The following is a 17,960-nucleotide window of genomic DNA, read 5'->3' as shown; positions in this document are numbered from 1 at the left end:
AGAGAGAGAGAGAGAGAGAGAGAGAGATTCCTTGCAAGATGAAGAGAATCTCCAAAGAGTTGGGGGTTTTCTCGGTGTGATCAAAATTCAAAATACACACACACACACATTGATGCAAACGCGCCACATCAGCTCTCGCCGGGTGTTGTTGTTGTTGTTGCGCTTGCTTGTCATAATGAGGGCTGGCTGCGCACGGCAAGGCAAAGCAAAGCGAGCCTACCTGTCACGCTGGTTGTTAACACGTGTTGTTTTCCGTCGCTGTTTTATTTTTGACGTCAACAGCAGTCACGCACGCCGACGAGCGCGCTGCAATTTGCGATTACAGTTTGTGGATCCGTTCACCTCGTTCCACTCGCTGACAGCCGAACGCTACGCCTACCTATCAGCCATTTTTAATTGGCTGAAAATAGCAACGTTGTTAGAAGGAAATACAAATGTGCGAAATCGGCTTCCGTGAGATGTTGTGTTTCAAAAACACTATTTTATTCCATCCCATCACCCTAAGCATAAGATTGCTGTCACCCGTTTCCTCTTTTCAGGCAATCCAGTTCCTCCTTGACAATCGCACCATGTTTTTGTGGTTCAATAAAAAAATAATACAGTCCAGTATAATGCATGTAGAACCTCACAACTTCAGTCATGCTCGGGCATTTATTATTATCTTTATTCTCAGCTGTGAATGATTTCAGGATATAAATAAGGTCATAATTAATCACAATTTATAAAATACAAGTAAGGATAATCAAGCCCCTAATTACAGATTTAAAGACGTGCGTACACACATCCTGTGAGATCTGCTATCAAACAGGACTTTTTTTTTTTTGTTAGTTCAAACGGTCTTCGCCGCTTCCTAGAAGCTGGTGCCTGACAAGATGTTAAACCCACACAATTAAAACTGCTGTTTCCTGCTGGGGGAAGGAGTTGACTGAGATATCCCTGTTAAGTGATGAACATAAGATAGCTTTTACTTGAATGGTTAACGGGGAACTGAAATTGTCCTGTATACTTTTGTGATTATTAGCACGCTTTTCGGTGGAGCCATACTTTTTGACTGTACCAAACACTGAGAAACACAAACAAAAAAGAAGAGAAAGTGGAGTGCAGTATGCAAGGTCTTCTGAATTACATGATAGCTGCTGTCACAATTTACTCATTCACTCCAAGCCATTTTCACTGAAGCAATCACCTTCACTCTTGGCTGTTTTACTGGATTTTGACTGATTTTGCAAGGCCCACAGAATATTGTGTTCTATTGCTATAAAACAATCAGGAAAAAAAGGTTCCGTTTTGCAGCAATTAGCAATAGAATATAGCTTAGTTTCATCATTATTCACAAATCTATCTAATAACTGTGAGTAATTTAGTTTTTTTTCCAACATGGTCCTGGTTGATCTCTTATACTCTGCTGCCACCTGCTGGTCGTTTTTGTAATAACTACCATTTCTTCAACCGTTCTTTGAAGTTGAGAGGCTGCATCAAAGCCTTCTGTATGCTCTAGCATAAAAAACACACCCATAAAAACGTATAAATACGTCTTTGGGACACTAAAAACATTTAAAATAGAACGCATTTATTCGTTTTTGGGAGCAAATGAGTTGATACTGATTGTAAGCTTATTTTTTTGCAATTTTATAGACATATGGTCATTTTCTACCTCTCTTATTCCTATTTGGGACATTTTATGGCTGTACTTTTTTTTTTTTTTTACATTTGTTTCTGTTTTTTTGGTATACATTTTTTAAATTACGTTTTTGGCAGTTTTTTGGGCATTTTATGGTAATTTTTGAGATCTTTTTGCCTTTTTGACATTTTTTGCATTTTTCTGCCTTTTGTTCTTGGACATTTTCCGATTACTTTTTGAATATTTTCTGTCCGTTCTTAACTCAACTTTCTGACTTTTATTTGACAATTTTGTGTACATTCTGGTTATTTTCTGCTTTTCCTCTTCCTTTTTGGAGATTGTTTGGATATGTTTAGTTTTTTTTTTTTCACTTTTCTGACAAATTTGGACTCCGACATTTTTTTAAAATATTTAATTATTCATGTTTTAAATCTAAATCATTCATTCATTTACAGAATATTCTATCTATTTTTTTCAAACACATCTGTAGAAAAAATTGTAATTTTTTACAATTTTTTATTTATTTTTATTATTTTATTTTATTTTTATTTATATATATATATTTTTATTTTTTATTTATTTTTATTTTTTATTATTTTTATTTTTATTTTTATTTTTATTTTTATTTTTATTTTTATTTTTTATTTGTTTGTAGGAGCCACAAGACACATGTGTCTCCAAAGCCACAGGTTGCATGTCCAGAAAGTGGCAGGCTTTTTGCTTCTGGACTTAGATTAGCCAATTCTGGACTGGACACAAGGTTCTTTGTAAAGTCAGATATTTGAATACAACTTTAGCTCCTATTAGACTGCCACATAACCTCAGCAGATTTCCATGTCTTCACCCCGGCTCAGATTCGTGGCGTTTGATTAGGGAGCGCCATATGTCTGGGCGGGTGTACACATCCTGTTTACACAGTTTGCAAGGTTTATTTTAACCATGACCTCTGGGCCGTGTCGCCGGGTCAAGCTGCGAGGTCGAGCACAGACTCGCAGACGGGTACACACTGATGGCGTTGGACAGCTGAACACCTTCAATTGCAACACATATGTGTATGTACATGTTTGTGTGTGCGCGCCTGTGTGTGTGCTATCTCTGGACTAGCGTGCGCGTTTAAGGATATCAAAGGTTCTCCTCACAGCTGCATAAATATCCACCAGGTAATGTCTCAAAACAGACGGCCACTCTGTTCCTCGCACAAACAAAAACTAGACAAAAGACAACAAGGACCCTGCTGACCGTGCAAACATCACCCCCCCCTCCCAAAAAAAAAGTCTTTGCAAAAAAAATATGTTCCCACTGCAGATGGAGCTTTTATCACAGCCAAATGCTCATTTGTTGCCTTTGTCCACTTGAGACCATTTAAACACGTGTTCACAGATGAGAGCCCTAGAAAAGTGGCAGTGCAGTGGTTCACATAGTGACTTTCTGCAGCTGGTGTGGAATCATATCCAAGATGGACATCTTGGACTCACTGTGGACATGGTTAAATATTAATAAGGTAGCTACAATTTGATGACTGTAGTAGCTGACTGGTCTCAGTCCATGTACCTTTTAATGAGGATGTTTGACCCTTCATGGCTGATGAGCTCAGTTGGTTAGAGCGTGATACTAATAATTCCAAAGTTGTGGGTTTGACCCCGGTACGAGCCAGTGGTTTTTAGTGACAGTATCTCAGACTGAACTCAAGTATCGTATTTAGCACTCTTTTACAGGCATTTGTGCGGGCGCCATGACTGTATACTGCACTATGCTTGAGCATGGTTTGAAATGGTTGTCCAGTAAAGCAGATGCTGCTAAAAAAAAACACAAAAAAAACAATGGAAACTATCATACTTTACATGGCAGTTCAGCTCATTTGGTTAGAGTGTGGTGCTAATAACAACAAAGTTGTGGGGCGGGCTATCTGTTTTAGCAAAAGTAGCTAAGACCGCACTCAAGTCGATATCGAACAGACAACTCCACCATTTTCGTCATTTTCCAGTTAAAATAAAACTAGGGTGACCGCATTTTTTAAATAAACAATCCGGGGGGTCTATAATTCCAAATATACAATAACCAGAAACTATTTATGAAAATTGTAACTGCTTGTCAATCTGGTTGTGTTGTTACTTTAGCTAATGCTAAATGCTATTTTTTTCTTCTTCTTCTTCTTCTTCTCGAGAGCTCAGTATTGTTCATTCGGTAATTTTACCGATTCGACATGTCATCATCATTGCTGTCTCTCTCTCTCTCTTTTTAAATTATTTTTTTAAATTTTTTATTTTGTATGTGCGTGAGTATGTGTGTGTGCATGTGTGCGTGTGAGTGTGTACTTATTAGTTCATCTAAAACCTATTAAAAAATCCCATACCGTTCACCTAAACCGAATACTTCAGAATCCAGCTAGAGTCGTGAGGTTGTCAGGAGACCCGAGGAAGGATCAAAGAAAAGAAAGGGAAGTGAAATCCAATTTCACTGTCCAGTCTTTTGTTGTTGCCGGTAACGAATTGTAACTTTGGAAATATGCTGCCAGAAAAGCTCCGCTTGCATTGGGTCCGGCAATCATAGCATTAGGGTAGTAGGACTACATTTCCCATGATTCTTAGACGCGGAAGTAGTTGTAGTTCCGGTATGACGAAAACATGCCTGCTGATTTAACAGTTTAATTCCTTTTTAATTGGTTTATGATTGATATACACACGGCCCAGACAATTGGCTTGCAAACTGGATAAAAAAATTAAAAAAACGCCAGGATGGACGTTTGGTCACTCTACATTCAGCCATTTTGAGACCGTAGCATCTTAAATACATTGGATGCACAGCGCAATTTTACCAACTTAAAATTACCAAATTATGCTGCTTTTGTGTGCATTCCATTCTACTGTATGAGGTGATAATTGTGTGCAAATGGCTGCACTTTTCAATGCTTCATTTGGGAGCTTGGCACATGGCTGTTGTGTGCAGGCAGATAAGGGGAACCCTACACGCACGCAGCACCATATAAGGTAAACAAACAGTAAACAGTCGTCTGGAGTAAGCACGCTACAAAAAATAAAAATAAAAATGAATGAGCACAGGAAGACCCAGTCGGGCAGGAAGTGGCAGCTGCTGCCATGGTAACAAAGTGAAACCCGAAGCAGTGAGAAATACGCCTCGCTGGGCGCTCTTGACGTCACTTCTAGTAGCACTGAATCAAAGGCAGCAGCTGCGCTGCACACAAAGCTCGGTGGATGCGCGCACACACACACACACACACAAAAATGACGAGAGACGCAACAAAAAAATTCTGTCTGCATTGTCCTTTCAACAAAATCATTGTGGTGGAAAATCCCCATATGTTCAACAAGCACTATGGAGGACAAAGCGCAAGTGACAGCATTAAGAAAATCACAGAGTATAAGAAGTGTGACTGATGAATATGCAAATGCTCCTTGCTTTAATGCCAAATTAGCAATATGGTCGCTGCACATTTCTGGATCTCGTACAGCTTAGAGATTCATGTGTGTGTGCGTGTTGTATTGTTTGTATATTCAGTGATTTAGAATCTGCAGTGGAACCATCAAGGGTCATGAAGGCTAAAACAAAAATCGGGATTTGCCACTTTTTTTAAACTCGAATAGTGTAGTCTGGCTATTGCTTGAAAGGGTCTCCGGATCTTCATCCAGCTATGGTGACTGTCTTGGGTGAAGAAGCCTGGCCAGAGCCGAGATTTGACCCTAAACCTCAGAACTGTACAGCAGACCATATTGTATGTGAAATTTGCGGTTTCTCATTGACGATTTCGTGAAACTGCTTTCCAGTTTTCAGGCTGGTTAGCTCAGTCGGTTAGCGAGTGATGCTAATAACAACAAAATCACCGGTTTAACCCCTGTACAGACCATCTACTTCATGGCTTGTTATGCACAAAAAGACCATTGGACTCATATTGCACCTTTTAGACCTTGGAGATTAATAAAATTGTCCTTAGTCTGCACTCGTAGGGTTTGAAATGGCTGAATAACTCCATGGCCGGTTAGCACTAGCGTTAATTTTATCCGCCATTTTAAAATTTAGCCTCCATTTGAATCACGATTGTTAATTTTTATCATAGTGAGTCAACCTCATGCTGTTTTTATTTAGTCGACTATAAATCTAGCATTTTAGTCTTTATTTTAGTCCAAGAAAACAATTTTATTCGTCTAGTTTTAGTCAATAAAAACCCGTTTACATTTGAGTCTAGTTTTAGTCAGGACTCTATGCTACGAGCTAGTAAATTAGCCAGCATTAGTTAGCGATCGGATTAACATTATTGCTGGAACGTTTTAGCCATTGGATTAATGTTACAACTATAATTTACTTTTTTAAATAATTTTTTTTAACATTTCATCGTGAATCCCCCGCCCGCCTGACCCATGTGGTTGGTGCATGTTGCACTTGCTAGCTGCAGATTTGAAAAAAAAGGGGTCACAGTGACAGATTAGCAGAGACAAGATTTTACAAAATCAAATAATTTGCGTCTTAATTTGCGTAATTTTGTTCATGAACTAAAATGTCCATAGATTTTAGTCCAGTTTTATTAAGTGAAGTAATGCATACTGATTTAGTCCCAGTTATTGTTTATCAATGAGGGTAACTCTAGTCTAGTCTAGTTATAGTTGGGTGAAAAATGTGTGTTGACAAAATTATTTTTGTTTAGTTTTCATTGACGAAATTATTTTTGTTTAGTTTTCATTGACGAAATTAAGTTAGCTCCAAGGTCAAGGTCATCTCCAGAAAGATAGCAGATATAAATATTCCATCAGGCTTTGTTCAAGGTGGTCAAGATGTTCACCAACAGTTTTTGGTGAACGTTTGCAACCTTGAACGAAACCTGACGAAATGTTTGCCATTGGGAAATAAAGCGATAAAATGCGAATAAATTGAATCCCTGTGACAAATTGTGGCTGCATTCTAAGGTTCCATTGTGTTATTATTACACTCATTTGAAAATAGTGGAGACCAAACCAATTAAAACCCCCACCCGGATGAGTTGTCCACACTGGGATCTGGGGGCCGACTATGATGGCCCAACAAAGGAGGGTCGCCACTAGACACAAATATCACGCTGTCACATATTTAGGTCATGGCTCAAATGCAAGACGTCGGCTCCTCCGACGCCCGCAGGGGCCGAAGCGTTTAACGCGTCCCTGCAATTATCTCGACTGAGTGCCGGCAATTGGATGCAGCTGATCCATTTGCATCCACCAATGACGCTTGTACTTTATGCCAACTAGAGAGCTTTTCTTCCTTCATTTTTTTTTCTTTAACACCAATTACCAGCGCCTGTCAAAAAAAAGAGTAAAACGTGTCCGAGTAGAGGAGTCCCTCATGGTTTAAGTCATCACTCTGCCTCATTAAAAAACACTACAAAGAGGATGTGAGCTTTGTAATTTGGGCTTGCTAGAATTAGGAATCCTCATGCAATTTGAAAGCTTATACAAACTCATTATGATTTCAACATTAACATTTGTCCTATCGTATTTGCCATTGTGGAACCTGTAGGTGCTTTGTAAAAAGCTGATGGAGGAGGGGTCGCGTTAAGTCTCAACCCATAGACGACAATCCTATTTACATTGCAAGGTGAGGGGTAGGGTGACCCGAGTGTGTGTCAAGTGTGCACGCGGGGGATTATTGTAAATAAGGCGCGTGCAAGAGGGGAGGGATCTTCCGGGATGGCGTGTGCCTCTATGCAAATGTATGCAAATGTGTGCAATGGTGGGGGGTCCACCAAAGACAAACATCTGCCCTTGTGCAGTCTCAGCCCTGCAATCATGTGGACCTATTCTCCTCCCCATCATCATCCCACAGGTACTTTGTGATCTCTATAGCAAAGGGACAGGTGCCACTGCCTCCTGGCAAGTGACGTCATTATAATCCCTTTTAAGGGCTATATACTTAATATATGAACATTTTGGCTCAAATGTTTCTTTTTAGGTTCACTTGAGCCATTGTTGACATTTTGAAATTGTATTCAATTGTAGATAAATCTTGACTCCCGCATTTAAGATCATTCGGAATTGTAATTGTAAAAGTGTCACCAAAGAAATCGACGTAAATCTTGAGTCGAAAGGTTGCGCCAACATGGCGAAGCTCTGTTCGGTTCGGCCAGGAACTGTCAGATGCTCAGGGCGTTGGGAATAAAAATCCATAGTTTTTAGTTTTCTATCTTTCGTGACACCAGTCCTATAACATACCTCCTACTGTAGTAAATACATGCCCTGTGATTGATTGCCGACTAAGGATAGACCGATTATCAGCTGGGCCGATTATTGGCATAGATATTCAGCATTTTGACGAATATCCGCACCACCCTTTTTGAAGAATCTAACAGTACAGCTGATGACAGATCAATTTGCAACTGTGTTCAAAGTTATCAACAAAGTTAAGAGTAGGAGTTTGTATATTAGAAAATGTTGACGCCAATGTTTTCCTTTTGTGAAAATGAATATCTGCCTCCTTGGCTACTAATAATCGAGATCGGTGTCGGCCCTGAAAAAAATCGGTCTATATCTTCCAGGATGTACTCCTTCTGTGACCCTAATTCAGATGAGACAATGTTGAAAGGCACAAAGAAAAATTATTGGATATTTCGTTTTTTTAAGTCAGGAAATTGGCAATCAAAAAATGAAAACATGAAAAAGTGGATGATAATTTTCTGATTTGTTTTAATGTAAATTTAATGTCACAACAAATGAAAAACTGCAACAACAACAGAAGTTATATTAGTTTTTTTTTTTTTAAATGGAAAAATGGTCCATGGGAATGAATCTTATTCTAGCTAGCTAGCTTCTTAGCCACCACATTAAATCCAGACCATGAAGACAATCAGAAAATGATCCATCAGCTTTATTATACTAAGGACAAACATGTATGAGACATTATAATCGTCTTCATGCGTTACATCTGAAACACATTTCAAGCACGACAGAACAAATTTTTGAGGCGTCATGCCAATTTCTACCAAGTTTTTTCATAGGGGAAATTTCAGAACACAACCGTAGTATAATATCGATAAAGCTGCGTTCCCCGCTATGCAGCCTGCCTTGCCCCCTCCCCACTAAACAGCGAGGGGTGATGATCAATAAGGAATTTTGCCCGTTCGATCGCCTGCCGCTGTGGAGGTCGTTCTGGTGTCCGTTTCCCAGAATGTGTGTGTCTGTCTCCATCTGTGTGAGGGGGGTTAAAGGGACGGGTGGGGGCCAAGTGTTTTTCAGCTCACTGGTACGGTCGTGACTGATATTGCAACCAGCCCCCCAGCATGTGGAGCTAGTAGTGAGTGGGGGGTATAGTAGAAAAGCTTTCTTTTGCGCCATCGATCCCGACATGTCAATTAGACGCCCTCAAATAAATGCGGCCCCCGCCTCGGCGGGCTGGCGGTGCGCCGAGCCTCCCGTGTAAGCGACACCCGTGCCGGCCCCCGTGTCATCCAAGCCGGGGCGATAGCGGAGGGCCTTCGAATTGAGCGGCGGGCTTTTCCGCCGTGCAGATAGTTTTTCACATTGACCGCGACCTTTGCCCGCCAGCGGCAGACAATAAGCGACCGCAGACACGTGCAGGTACGCGTTATTACCTCAGCCAAGCATATTTTTTGTCAGTCAGTCAGTGAGTAGGAAGTATGCAAAGTGTTTCATGGATATATGTAGTCAAATAATACATTTGTCACTTGGTGAAGCAGCATGTGGCTCATTTAGAGAAGGATATTTTCGAATGAACTGTTCCAGATAAGTTTGTTGTAAGTTTATGATCACGATCCAACTCAGTGTTGAATATACAGTAAGTACGACATAAGACCTATAGAGCATTGTGTGTATTTGTTCTCTCTCTTGCAAAGAATACACTAGAAAGACAATGTGTCGTGTTTCCCATAGCTTACTACATTAAAATAGAAAATATGAGAATCAGATTTACGGTATTGGCTAAAAACAACAAAATCATCACAATTTAATGTTTAATTAATATTAGGGATGTCAAAATTAGTGTGTTATTGTTCAGTTAATTTAAAGTTCTTTTAATGCCACTAATATTTTTTTTTATCGCGTGATTATTGACCGCCCCGTACTTGGTAAGCCTGTACTGGGGGAATTCCAGTCGCAATGCAGCAGACACGTCCATGTCAAAATTTAGCAGTAATAAATTTAACAATAATGCATATATTTGTGGAGACTGGGGTCAAGTTGTGTTTTATAATTTTAAAAATGTTAAAGATTGGATAGCTCTTAATATGATGAGAAAAATGCACTGAGCTGTCACCAATGTCTTACAAATGCAATAATGCCATCTAGTGGCAGAAAAAGGACCAAATCAATATCACACTCGTTTTTTTTATGCTACAGTGTGTATTTTTTATTTCAACTCAAATTTGCTACTGCACATGTCAAACGTTTAATGCGTCTTCATTTCAAACAATACAATTTTACTCATCTTTATTTATGTATTTATTAAATATTTTACAATATGTAACAATATAAATAAAAATAACATATATATATATATATATATATATATATATATATATATATATATTTTTTTTTTGTCTTCAAGGAAAAGGCCACCTTTATTGACCAGCTGCTACAGCCTGCGGGCAACATCCTGCTGGGTCCGTTCTTTAATCCACTGAGCATTTACATAAATAAAGGTTCTGTAATATTTGCTGAATAAAATTAGCTGTTTTTTTCCTCTGAAAATTGGTAAAACAAAACTGTATTGACTCATTTTGGTTTTACCTCCTCATGTTGTTAACTTTATTTTACCATATGAAACATTTCTTTTAAAAGTATATAAAGCATTTAATTTTTTTTTACATACATTAAGTTTTTTTGGTGTGTATTTAATTTCAAGTCAAGTAAAATAAAATCTTGACAATAATATGTTCTATGCACCCCCATGAGTCTAAAATCCACCCTCTTTTATCCATCTCCGGGGGGGGGGGGGGGGGGGGGGGCGGCCATTTTGCCACTTGCTGTTGACCGAAAAATGACATCACAGTTGATGGGGGGGCTCAGGTAACGACCAATTATGGCTCACCTGTTTTCTTAGTTTAGTCATGTGGCATTTGCATGATGAGCCCTGATTGGTCATTACCTGAGTCCTGATCTGTGATGTCATTTTCAGTCGACAGCAATTGACAAAATGGCCGCCCCCTGAGATGGATAAAAACAGATGGATTTTACTGCTTAATTATTATTGCACAAATATAAAATATTTTCTAGTTATTAAATTAATTGTTTTTTTCTCAAATTGAAAACATAATTCATTTTTGTATTTTTTATTAAATAAACAATTTTACCTAAACATTTTAACTAAATCACTTCCATCTGTCTATTAAAAAAAAAATTCAATGTAGCTCTATAGCTTTTCATAGCGCACATTTCTGATCGCAGAAAGCCCAAATAGCCACAAAGTGGTTGCACAGACAAACACAAATACCATTTTATTCACCTTGGTAGAGGTCTTTGCTCTGGATTTCACCGCTGTAATTGAAGCTAATTACTGGCGCTGACAGAGCAAAGCATCACAACCTTTAATACTCTTTACAATGCTCCACTCTGTGTGAGCGCTCATGCATGGACGTAAATAGACATTAGGAGATAAGATGACAGAAATGACCATACAAGGGACAAGACTGGGGTGAAGACTCTTGATGATAATAACACAAAGAGACCCCCCCCCACCCCCATCAACACAATCAGTAACTCCCTTGCCCCCAGGGGCCGACTGGAGGCGATAAACCTGTATTTCTTCGCCCCCCCTCTGTCAAAAGGCAGCTCTTTGCACCTTCTACCGCATATGCCCTCCTACCAAAACCCCTCCCATTAACCCCCCACCCACCTCGACACTGATCAGTAGGATTTACTGCGCTCTCGTCCACACTTCTCAGCCGGTCACACACGCCCTCCGGGTTGATCCAGGTCGAATTCAATTTGTAAGATATTATGTATTGATCCCTCCCAACCCCTCCTTCACTATATGCCATATACCAGCACCCTCATTGACCCGCGTGCACCATTCCTTGGATCATCGTCATCATCATCATCACGGCAGACGTGTAGCAGTCTGAGCCAGTATTAAGGTCGCTGGCCTTGGGCCCTTTGAGGTGACCCTCTGTCGCACCTGCTACCAAACATCCTCAATGCACACTTAGGAGGATCTTGATTTGGAAAAGCAATATGAAAAGTAGAGTAGAATTTTTTTTTCTGACTGTATGAAACAAACATAACATGGGCAAGAATAAAGAGGAAAAATGAGGATACTGCATTTTGAATACAAACAATGCATGCGTATATTTTTATTTTTATTTTTACTATTTCATCCACAGGTACATATGAAATGATAAATATGGTTAAGTATTAGTGTAAAATACAATACGTGTACTATTTCTATCACTTGGCGCGCACGGTGTTCGCCTGTGTGAGAGCTGAAGTGCATTTTGATTAGCTATAATTTGCGACGCCGTCACATCGTGTAGCTGTGATTCCAATTTTGAATTGCCGCAAATCTAGTAGCCGAATCTTAGCCGCTCGTGAAATCTTGTCAGAACTCCGCAAACGTGCGTGAGTGTTGAGTGTAGTTCAGCGACGGCCCTAAGAGAACTTCAAGTAACCATTTAGCTCAGCCAACAGGCCCTAAATCTCTCTGATCAATAATTGCTCCCTGGTCTCGTCATCAAACCCGCAAGTAAATAATTCAAATGAGACAGTTAAAACCTCCTTGGAATTTAAATTGCCCCCCAAAAAAATCAAAAATGCATTGTGATTCGGATGTTGAGTTTAAAGCTGCAGCTTTTATGACTTTCCCCGTTATATTGACATCAAATTCACATGGAGCTCATCGACACGCGACACTATTTTCAAAATAGCAACAGCAAACCAATGAAACCTGGCATCCAAACATGAAAATATCCACATTGTGTGAATGGAAGCGATAATACAAGTGAGTGACACACACACACCCGCAGATGAGCAGAGGTCCTGCATGGCCGCCACAGATAAGAGAAATAAGGTCACACGCTAACAGGGGAGAATAAGGTGAGCGATGGCCATGACATTTTGCAAACTAGGCTAATTCCCCTGAAAATGTCTAAAGGGTACGTTGCGCATTATTGCAGAGTGGCGCTCAAATCATCTCATGGTCGCAATTTCTTCTCAGCCAGCCAACAAAAGCAAGAATTATTAGCTAGTGCCTTGACTTATAAAAGCCAGATTTTTTTGTGTCTATTTTTTGAGTGGCAATTTTACTGTGTTAAAAGTGTGCTATTTGCTTCTTTCATGAAACGTTGCGGGTTGACACGTGTGGAAAAGCAAAACAAAAGTTTTAAAATAAACATTAACCTTGTGTATTGAAAATGACTACATAGCTTACCCTTTCAATCCGCTAGAGCTAACGCGAAACAGCATGTAATTAAAAGCAGTGCAGCAACACGCATAAACAGACAAATGAGTGCTCACACTCATAGAAACAAAATAAAGCATTTAAAACAAACATTAACCTTGTGTATTGAAAATGACTACATAGCTTAGCCTTTCAATCCGCTAATGCTAACGCCAAACAGCATGTAAATAACAAATTGATTAAAAGCAGTGCACCAACACACATAAACAGACACTAGTGCTCACAGTCATAGAAAAAGAAAGAAAGAAAGAAAGCATTTGCGCCAACCTGGCAAGCTAGCCAGCGTTGGTGCAAAGTGGCTACCGAAACACTGACAGCAATGACAGCAGCTCCAAAGATCATTACTTAAAATTAAGTTATCTCTATTACATATCTTGTGATTGTTGATATGGCTAAAATAGGACAACTCACAGAATGAAGACGCAATACCCACAACTTTATTTGTCACTACAAAACCCACAAGGCCAGGTTAAGCTAACGTCAGTTACGCTAGTAATACGAAGACTGGTAAGCTCTGATGTAACGATAACAGCAATACAGGTAGTCCTCAACTTATGACCCCAATGGGTTCCCTCTGGCGGTTAGTTTTTTAGTGCAGTTTAATTTTCACAAGGCATGTTTTGGCCCTTCTATGTTTAAAATCCACGGTAATGATCAGATGAACGGGAACGCAATATGCTTGTGAACCGAGTCAATATGTGGAGGAACGCAAAGTGTGCGTGCATTAGCAAGTAAGTGCCTCAATATAAAGTGTTATTAGAGATTGTAGGTTGATTATATGCATTGCTGTTATGTATTTGCTGTTTTTTTAGTATGAGCTCATTTTTTTTTACAATATTGGTGACCTTTTTTTTATATTTCGCCAACCGTATTGTGACTTTCATATCGGGATAATATCGTATCGTGATGTTTGGATATCATTACATCCCTACTAGTAAGGGACCAGTAGAAACGGTGTGACTGTGAACATATAAGTACAGTACTAAGTACTAAGTAACATAACTTGGGGTAGGGTAGGTTGGTTTATGGAAAGTGTCTGAACTGTTCATATCGGCTATTTTGTTTCGGTTCACGTGGATTCACGTAATCATGCTAACACATTAAAATAACAATGCTTTTTGGGGGGAAGGCTGGAATGGTTTAATGGCATCTTCATTAACTTGTAAAAGTTTTGAGTCACAAGCGTGGCCACACAAGGAATGAAATTCTTTATTTCAAGGCACCACTGCACTTTCTTTTTTCTCGCGCGGCCCTTAAAAGACCCCGGGAATGAAACGAAGACCGTCTGGCGGTATAACCGGGAACACTGATAGAGACGAAGCGCCAAATGGAAAACAAAAAGTCGCTCTTCCTCTGCCGTCGCCCCCGCAGCCTCCCCGAGCGCAGTTGTCTGCACGGCTCGGCTGTTTTCCCTGACAGGCTGTGCGAGAGCCATGAAACAGGAGGGCACCTGGGACCGGGGCCACACTGACAAGCGGCGCCCCCACATTGCACTAACAATCTCTCCACTATTTGAAATATTTCCATCCCTCAGGCTGCTCTCTCCTTTGCCTTTAACCACCACTCTTTTCCTCATTTATTTCATTTTCGTTTGCCTTTTACTCACAGATGCCCTCGAGTAGCCCTATTCAAGTGTCACATCTGCATGTTTGGAGCTGTGCAGCCTCAATGAACAAGACGGAGGCGAGATGAATAAACTAACAATTTGGACTGGGAGTTAGTAGGCGCTTGTTTTCGCTCCAGCTGAGGGAAAGGGACTTCTCACACTCTCTTCCCATCTGCAGTTCCCCCCTGGCTGGGCGGAGCCTAAAAGCGTGGGGCGTTTTTTTTTTTTTTCTTCTTCTGGAGGCTGGGAGCCGAGGTAGCGATGGGGACAAGCTCGACTCAGAAAGCCCTGAAGGGAGGCAGCTTGTGTGCAGTGAATAAACAGCCCACTCTCTCGCTGCACTTCCCTTAATGTAGCTCAAAGTCCCTCAAGGATGGCTTCATATTACTGCAACCCTCCCTATATTTTCTTTTTTCTTCCCTTGTTGTTCCTTTGCAATTGCATGCCGTGCAAAGACCATCATCCTTCCACAGCAAAACGTCCTCCTGTTGAAACGTAAGGTAGAAATCACATATTTTCTCATCTTGTTTCATTAATAGTGAACAATGTGTGAACTTCCTGCGGTAGAAGACTTTTTGTGAAAAGAAAGCGGAAACACCCCCGCTGCGGGATTGAATACTCAACAAGTGTCCGCTATTCCTTTTGATTCATGGCCAAGGTCGAACATAATGGCATCTGTGATTCAGATTTTTCGACAACTGTTCACTATGGGGAGTTATCAGAAGTGACAAAGAAGACTCGAAATTTCCCCGTAGTTGTGAATGGTTGTTTATACGTGCCCGGAGGCAACTGACTGGGGATCAGTCCAGGGTGTGTCCTGCCTCTCACCGCCCAAAGCTGCAACCCCAAAGAGGACAAGCTTCATAGAAAATTCATCCATAGATCATAGCTCAGGCAGATGGCAAATATAAGTCCAGAAAAAAAAAACTGCGACAGGTGCTTCTACTCAACTGGTAATCAAGTAGAATGATGAATCCATGAACCTAAGAACCTTTTGTCCAGAGTAGTGAGGGTTCCTTGGTGCACGGGTGATCTCTGTGCTCCCTGAATCCAGCGTCACATTAAATTTTTATTTATATTTTTTTTATTTAGATCCGAGAAAATGTTCTGCAGAACCATGTATGAAGTCCTTTAAACCTTATACCCCTCTTATGCTAGTTGTGAGGGTTCCATGTTGTAATGGTAAGTGATCCGAGTTCAACTCTTGCTGGAACCTCATATTTTTGGTCACTTTCCTGGAACAGCATTTGCTCGGTAACTTATGTTCAGGACAACAAAACTGTATATCTTTTCGAGGTGAGCCGCCTGGTTTCTATGCTGTGATGGTGAGCACTCTGGACTTTGAATCCAGTAATCCGAGTTCAAGTCTCGGTGGCACCTAGTCTGTTTTGAGACTGAGCTGGCACCATGTTGCCACTTTTAACTTGTGTGCAGCCCATATGAAACTATATGTCCCCCCCTGGAGTACCTGTCACAGTTCCATGGTGTAATAGTGAGCACTCTGGACTCTGAATCCAGTGGTCCGAGTTCAAGTCTCTGTGGGACCTCAAATGTCTGGTCACTGTCTTTGGCCAGATTTTGGTTTCTCTGTACCATGTGTGCCGGGCACCGAAACTGTATGTCCTTCCTAGGTAACCTGCCAGGGTTCCATGGTGTAATGGTGAGCACTCTGGACTTTGAATCCAGTGATCCGAGTTCAAGTCTCGGTGGGACCTATTTGATCTTCAGATTTAGCTGGCACCATGTTTTATCTTGTGTGCAGCCCATTTAAAACCAAATGTCCCTCTTACAGTACCTTCCAGGGTGTAATGGTGAGCACTCTGGACTCTGAATCCAGTGGTCCGAGTTTAAGTCTCTGTGGGACCTCAAATGTCTGGTCACTGTCTTTGGCCAGATTTTGGTTTCTCTGTACCATGTGTGCCGGGCACCGAAACTGTATGTCCTTCCTAGGTAACCTGCCAGGGTTCCATGGTGTAATGGTGAGCACTCTGGACTTTGAATACAGTGATCCGAGTTCAATTCTCGGTGGGACCTATTTGATCTTCAGATTTAGCTGGCACCATGTTTTATCTTGTGTGCAGCCCATTTAAAACCAAATGTCCCTCTTACAGTACCTGCCTGGGTTCCAGGGTGTAATGGTGAGCACTCTGGACTCCAGAATCCAGTGATCTGATTTCAAGTCTTGGTGGGACCTCAAATTTTTGGTCACTTTCCTAAAACAGTATTTGCTCAGTACCTTATGTTCAGCACAACAAAAATGTATGTCCATCCTAGCTAACCTACCAGTGTTCCATGGTGTAATGGTGAGCACTCTGAATCCAATGATCCAAGTTCAATTCTAGATGGAACCTCAAGTTTTTGGTTACTTTCCTGGAACAGATTTATTGTCCCTTTCAGTATCTTGTGTCCAGTTGCCGTACTTAGCAACCTTCTGCGCCTGCGCCACCGATCGTGCAGGGGCCACAAGTAGACGCTTCGCAAATCCAGGCGTGGAGCCATATCTGCCATCAACTGGGGTTTTTATTTTACTATTACTTTACTACAGTTTCAAAATCATTTTAACCAGCAAAATGTACAAAACAACACCCCTACCATGAATACAAACTAACATTATCGGGGGTGACAAATTATTAACTGTACATAAATAAATAATATAGAAAGAATGTTTAGGTATAAATAATTCTAGTATAGTAACAATATTGGTTTTAGCAGCCCTAATAATTCATATTTAATCGGACAAAATTATTACTACAGGTCAAGTTCATAAACCTGCAATGTATGTCAAAGCAATTTCTGCGTGAGTTTTGGAGCAGCACCACAAACGGTTTTGCGCATGACCTTCCAGCCCAGATGGCAGACAGAAGGACAAGATAGTTACAGCACAGGAAAGGATTCACTCTGCCTGCCCAACAACTCCATCATGTCGAGATAAGTCTTGATAAAAAAGAACCGAGCTCAGGAAATTGCATCTAAGGTTGTTGCACTAAGTCCTCCATTGTGTAGAAGCTTTCATTCCACACAGTGTAACCACATTGTGTCTCCACCCTATTCTGACCAACTGTTGTGTGTTTGCGTAACCCCGTACATCCATTAGCGTAATGAGACAAAGGTGTGGCAAGGAAAGATACAAGGCCAAGTATTTCCTGTCAGCATCCCAACTTAATACACAAAGGCTTTAGGTGCAATCACAAAGAAAACAAAGACTGTAAAATGTTTCATTGTTTACAAAACCATACACCGTAGTTACGCAAATAGCGGCCGGGGGCGTTTATTTATTCAACTGCAAACGGAGGAGCCGTCTATTTAGGGGAGGCATTTATTTGTGCAAACACAATGTTCTCGGTA

The 17,960-nt window shown here is 40.6% G+C and overlaps 2 non-coding genes across 2 annotated transcripts; both read left to right on the top strand.

Moving 5' to 3' along the window:
• The first annotated feature begins 16,258 nt into the window (after positions 1 to 16,258).
• trnaq-uug (transfer RNA glutamine (anticodon UUG)) lies at positions 16,259 to 16,330 on the top strand. The gene has a single exon. It is a non-coding gene; the product is annotated as a tRNA-Gln (tRNA).
• Positions 16,331 to 16,577: 247 nt separating this feature from the next.
• trnaq-uug (transfer RNA glutamine (anticodon UUG)) lies at positions 16,578 to 16,649 on the top strand. The gene has a single exon. It is a non-coding gene; the product is annotated as a tRNA-Gln (tRNA).
• The last annotated feature ends 1,311 nt before the right edge of the window (positions 16,650 to 17,960 follow it).

This window comes from Vanacampus margaritifer, chromosome 13, assembly GCF_051991255.1.
Source record: "Vanacampus margaritifer isolate UIUO_Vmar chromosome 13, RoL_Vmar_1.0, whole genome shotgun sequence".
NCBI classification, from domain to species: domain Eukaryota; kingdom Metazoa; phylum Chordata; class Actinopteri; order Syngnathiformes; family Syngnathidae; genus Vanacampus; species Vanacampus margaritifer.
This window is presented reverse-complemented; position numbering and strand designations above follow the sequence as displayed.